This window comes from Coffea arabica, chromosome 5e, assembly GCF_036785885.1.
Source record: "Coffea arabica cultivar ET-39 chromosome 5e, Coffea Arabica ET-39 HiFi, whole genome shotgun sequence".
Lineage (NCBI taxonomy): Eukaryota > Viridiplantae > Streptophyta > Magnoliopsida > Gentianales > Rubiaceae > Coffea > Coffea arabica.
Genome location: NC_092318.1, coordinates 41,914,996 through 41,921,105, shown reverse-complemented (window position 1 = coordinate 41,921,105; position 6,110 = coordinate 41,914,996).

The window sequence follows — 6,110 nt, the reverse complement described above, 5'->3', positions numbered from 1 at the left end:
GGATTAGAGGCCAAGTGGACAAATATGGTTTCTAAACTTGGTCAAGTGGATACAAGTATAAGGAGGTGGATGAGGTAGATTGGATTGGATTATCCAAATTGCTCTACTTTTGGATGCGTTGTTTTGTAGGGAAGTGATGTTGATTCCCTTTGAAAGTTAAATTTCATGGATTAGGGGGCTGAATTTTGGGTTGAACAAACTTGTTGAATTTGTTTCTTGAGAAATTCTCTTTTTTGGTAGAGACTTGGATTGTGTTTTAGCCTTGGTTACTTGTTCTATTCTTAATTCTTAACTTTATGCTAACAAATTTGAAGTCAATTTCGCCCTTGATAACTCTCTCAGCATGCACACCAGGCAAGTTAGCAAGTCAAATGGTAATAGTAAATTTGTTTTCAGTCCACGAATTTTTTAGTATTCCATTGAAAAGTTCAACAATTTGATAGCAACATCGATAAGAGAGTTCATTAAATGACAATTGGCTTGTAGACTATAGATTGAAACTTTTCTTTGCAGGCAAAATTTTGTTTGCATGGTTTATGCGGCCATACGATAAAGTGTATGAAACTTTGATGGACAAGGTATGAAATTTGAATAGTACGTTGGATAACATAATAAATATCCCATAAATGGGTTTTTCAAGGTCAATAAGAATTTCAAATACAAAGAAGTTAAACCAACTGAGTTGAAATATTAAAAGTCTTTATGATTTGCAATTGTAGTCTTGAATATACAAAAGCGAGTTCGTGTAAGTGTGCGATCTCAAACTTGGAACCTTTTGTTTAAACTTTCTCGTCTTATATTCTCATCTCAATTCCAGAATCTCTCATTTATGCTTCCTTCCCTTGTATCATCCAATCCATCCCTTTTCCTTTCTTCTTAATTTATCTTTCTTCTTAATTTATTAAACAATGTAAATTAGGAATTAATGTTACGAAAGTCATACAAACACAAAAATTGTTGGTTTCCTTTGATTCTTGAAACATCAAGAAGTCACAATTCAAAACAAAAACCACTTCCAAGTTCCAATCCCCCTTCCCTTTTCATACTTGGAAAAAAAAATTATCTTTCTCTCTGTAGGATTTTCAGGAAATAATGATTTGACATCATTAGTTATCCTTGGTGCACTTCTTTTCAACAACCAGTTTCTAGAACAGCGTTAGGCTACGTTTTAATGATGCCGAACAATAAACTATACATGTGGAACTTTGTGACTTTAAAAATTTTCAAACCTAAATTGTCCAATGTAGTGGTTCGTAACTTATAAATCAAGAATTTGGGCTTTTTGATGCGGCAAAAGTGCACAAAAAGTCGTGATGATTTCCCAAATCTAAAAGCTTCATGAATGATTTATGACCGGCCAACAAAGCTGTTTTGTGTCATGAAGTAACCACCTGCAAGCTATTATTTTTACTTGCTCTATATCTATGAGTATTATTGACATGCTATTTAGAAATATGGAAATACTGTTTTAAAAAAAAATTGGAAGTACCTTTTTTAGCATGAATTTCAATTCCTGCCGTCAAGGTAGATATATGAGAGAGGAAAAATGTAAGTTTATAAGAGGGATTGTTGAATAAAGACTAAGATCATTTTCATGTGTAAGGTCCCAAAGTTGGATCCCTGTAGATGATTAAAGATAGAAAACTGGCCATTTTCTTTCACTTCTTGTTTTTTGGTTTTTTCTTTTCCCTTCTGTGTTTTTTGGAGGAGGAAGTAAAAGAGCTGAAAAGGGCCAAAAGTCAAGAATCCATTTGTTTAGGATTGTTGGAATTGACATTTTGGAATTGAACATCTTGACTAGTTGCATTGGTTTGAAATAGTTAGGCCATTAATAACAGCAAACTTTATTTTTTTTTTGGTTTAACACTATCAATAAACACAAAAATTTCTGCACATAAAATTATAAACAATCTTCAAGTCCACTTGCTTCCCCAAATTATACTTTTAAAAGCTAGAAACCTATGAAATTAGGTATATATATATATACATATAGGGCATTTGACAATTAATGAAGAATGCAAAAGGAGTTGGTTTGAAGAACAAGTTAAAGAAAGGTTGTCAAAGCAAAAGGGAGTAAAGGGTGCGAAAGAAGTTGCAACTAATTATACCAAGAGCAAGCAAGAGGGGTCATTTTATTTTATTGCTCACAAACTAACAATAATAGGTGGGGTTTAGTTGTAAAGTAAAAGCCAATTAAAAGGACCACCTCATCACTTCTTCCTTATTGTTTTCACACACTACACACAGTAGCCCATCTGCTTCTCCAAATTCTCGAGTTAGTTCATTTAGTTGGGCAGCTATTCATAGCATCTAATAGTTATTATATCAAAGCCTTGAGATTATACAACTTTATGAGATCTTCATTCTCCATGTGTGCACACAAGAAACACACACAACATGAAAGCGTGGCTTGTAAGATAGCCAATCATTACAACGCTTTTGTCTCACTCAACTCACGTGTTGCATGATAGTTTTTTATTCTCTCAATTGCTTGTGTACTTAGATCCAAGCAATCAAATTAATTAAGATCTTCCTCAATTTAATTTCTTGATTAACAAGAAGTGACCCTCCAAAAAAAAAAAAAAACTCATAGGTTAGGAGGCTCCCTCCAATTGGTGACAGCCTAAGAGGTGTACTTATTTTTTTAGTGACAATTAATTAATTCATATAGGACGTCATTAGTGGTATTGTCATGCAAATCTGACATGCCTCGTGGCTTTGTTTATGACCATATACCAAATGACCTTTTTTTGAGGCAGACCAAAATGGCTCTTAATTAGGTCTTGGCCTCTCAAAACGTGCCAATTTCGAAGGTTGAGCTCAATTAATTAGTGATAATTAATTTTAACAACCTCCAACAACTTTTGCTACTTGTTTTTCAAAAATATGCGGCATTTGGCTAGTAACAAAGATCTTTTCTTGATGAAAGACATTGGCAATCTCATCAGATCTTTAACATTTAAGAAAAAAGTAAATTCATTTACTTAATTACCAGATTAAGTGTATCTAGCTAACATTGAATTAACATGGACTGAAGTTCCCTAATACCTAATTACTATGACCCCATAACAAAGTTTTATTAACTAGGCATAGACCGAAAATTTGGGGGACCATATAAAGATCCAAAGCCAAAAAGACCCAAAAAAAAAAATATATATATATATATATATATATCCTCCATGCTTGTTAGAAAGCTGGCTATTTCATGACTACCCAACAATTAAATGGCTAAACCAAATAGCAACCATAGATTTTTATGCATCTGGGCCGCTTGATTTATTTCATACCTCATTTTAAAGATTTTAAAATCGATGGTTTGCAAGTTGCAATTGCATTGATGTATGACGGTTCAAGTTTGGTAATTAGTTTAGCTAAATACATTAAATCTTTCATAGTTTTAAGCAGAGGTTCGTGGAGCCACCTTGATGTGAGGGTGGGTAATTGCCCCCACCTCAACTTTGCAAGAATCATAAAATAGGCTTGAAAATTTTATAAAATTTTAGGTTTCTCTCACAATTGTCCCCCCTCGAGTTTAAAAAATATCCTTATCTCTTGACATTGCACCCCTATAATTTGGAAAATAGTCGTCTTTAAATAATCAATTTCTTTCTTTTAAGTATCTCTCCTACGGTTCAATTGTTTCAAAGCTATTAATTCAGATACATTTAACTACCACTTGAATGAGTAAAAATATAGAAAGTAGAACAAAAACTCAAAAATATTTTATTTTATTTTAAGTGTACAATCTTGCTCCCACTGAGCCTGGGTCCTCGCGTCGCTACTGGTTTAAGTAAGTTATGCTTAGTGTTTGAATTGAAGATTATTTGAAATATTTATTGTAATGCTTTTCTAATATGATGTTATATGTGAGTGATAAAAGAGTAGTTAAAAAGCGTTTTTATTGTGGTGAATAATGAAAAACATTTTGTAAATAATGCATATCCAAACAAACCTTCAAGGAAAAAAAAGCTAAACATATACAATATATCTAAAAAAAATAGAAATACGTGGAATGCAATACTTTACTTAATTGATTGAATTTAAGAGAGAGAGGGAGATGTGCATCTTAGTCGTAGCACACTATGCTTTTATGTTTATAAGCATTTCGAAAAAAAAAGAAGAGATTTTTAATGGGGAATTATGTGTGACGTACACTAAATAAAAAAAAGTATATATTTTGTTGATTAATTCTGTTTCTAACAAAAGTGATGTCTTTTTTTTTTTTTTTGAAAAGGAACTAAAAAGATAGATAAGACGTACGGCTAAATTCAGGACAAGGTATCACGCTTTTCTGATCCGAAACTTAGATTCTTCCGCACGATTTAATGAATCAGCCGCTTTTGCACCAAACTCCAATTAAAAAAGCGCCTGCAATTCTTGGAAAGAAAGTGCTCCAAGTCGGCTGTTGCTAAGTCTCCGACGTTCCTTTATTCTAGTTTTTGTGTTGAAGAACAAATTACCAAGTGTTGTTGAGGGATTGGTCAAAATGAATTTTCAATTTGACATATAAATTGTACGAGTCATCTATTAGATCTTGTGGCTTAACATATTTTGTTACACAATTCTTGACTTATAACACTGTTGTAAATTTCAATTCTCATGTATATTACTATATTTGTGTATGTAAGTGCAGATTAAATTTAAAGAAAAAAAGTACAACATAGCATCTAATTGAACCAAAAGTCAACCATATCTGTCACAGTCTCGTTTGTTAACCTCCTTGTTATACGTTCTTATAAGTTTTCGATAAGACCCTCAAGTTAAATTTAATTCTTAGTTACCCAATCAATTATTGTTGTTAGCATTGTAACAACGAGAGCGAGAGAAAGAGAAAAGGCTAGGATATCCTAAAAAAAATATTATTTATGTGTTATTGGTACTTTTGTCCTTTTTCACAATTTTAGTTTTCAAATAATACATACTAAAAATAAATTTACTTTATTAGTATCCATTCAACGTTTATTAACAAGTTTCAAACTGAAACACGTAAACTTCTTTAATAAAATAACAAGAAATTGAAAATTACTAAAAGTAAGTAGTAGGATTTAGAGATCATAGCTTCTAATCCCTTGTAGCTCTTCCCGCTTCTTAAATCACACACTTTCTGTGTTAGAAAAAAATTTAAAGGAGAAGTATTAAAGCATCTTTACTAATGCGTACTCCGTTAAAAAAATACAAAAAAAAAAACTATAATGATAAAGTTCAAAATATCAGAAGAATATTTACTCCACTTAGAAACAGTAGTATTACTGCTTCAGCCGGTTTTCCAACAACCTTCACTTGACATGCATAGAAAAAAATTCTGAAAAAAGAGCTGTTGCCATGTTATTTTGACGTTCCGTCGTAGAATTGTGAGTGCAGATTGAGAAAGATTCAGGCACTAAATTGCCATGTGTGGTTGAAGGGTTGAATCCAAATGTAAGGTGAAATAGTAATATTTGCTTTTGGAATTATTCTCACATGAGGAGTTGGGCATTCCTGGATATGCTGGCTTTTGGTAACACGGGACAGCTAGCTAAGAACTACAGTTGGATATGTAGTCACGTAATAGCTTTAAAGCCAAGATCAGTATCATGTTTTCAAGCAATTATAGGCTCTTTTTTTTATACGAGTACTTGACGTTACAACACAAAGGAACATTTCATCCGTAACCGATAAATCACGGGTTTAAGTCATCGAAGATGTTAGAAAACTTGTCAATCTCTTTAAGAAAAAGAAGGAAGTAGATTGTGATGAACCAACTCAATTTCCAAGTGATACTTAGCCCATATTAACAGCAGAACCGCTTAGTTTTCCTCCATAAATCTAGTAGAATTCCTTCATATCTTAATCAATACCATTTAAGATCTTCCTTAAAGAATAATCATAATAATAAGAAGAGAGATCTTCACAAACCCCAAAAAGACTATCACTGTTTAGATCAGTAGAGTGTAAAAAGAAGGGTGGTGTTAATGCCACAGTTAGTATTCAATGGAAGGTATATTTCTCGTTTTAGAAGGACATCATTTTGAAATTAAATTACCTGTTGTAATATCAGTAACTAAGAAGAGTATTATTCAGAACCAGAAAATTTAAAGGTCATTAAAGAGGATTAATTTCTTTCTATACTG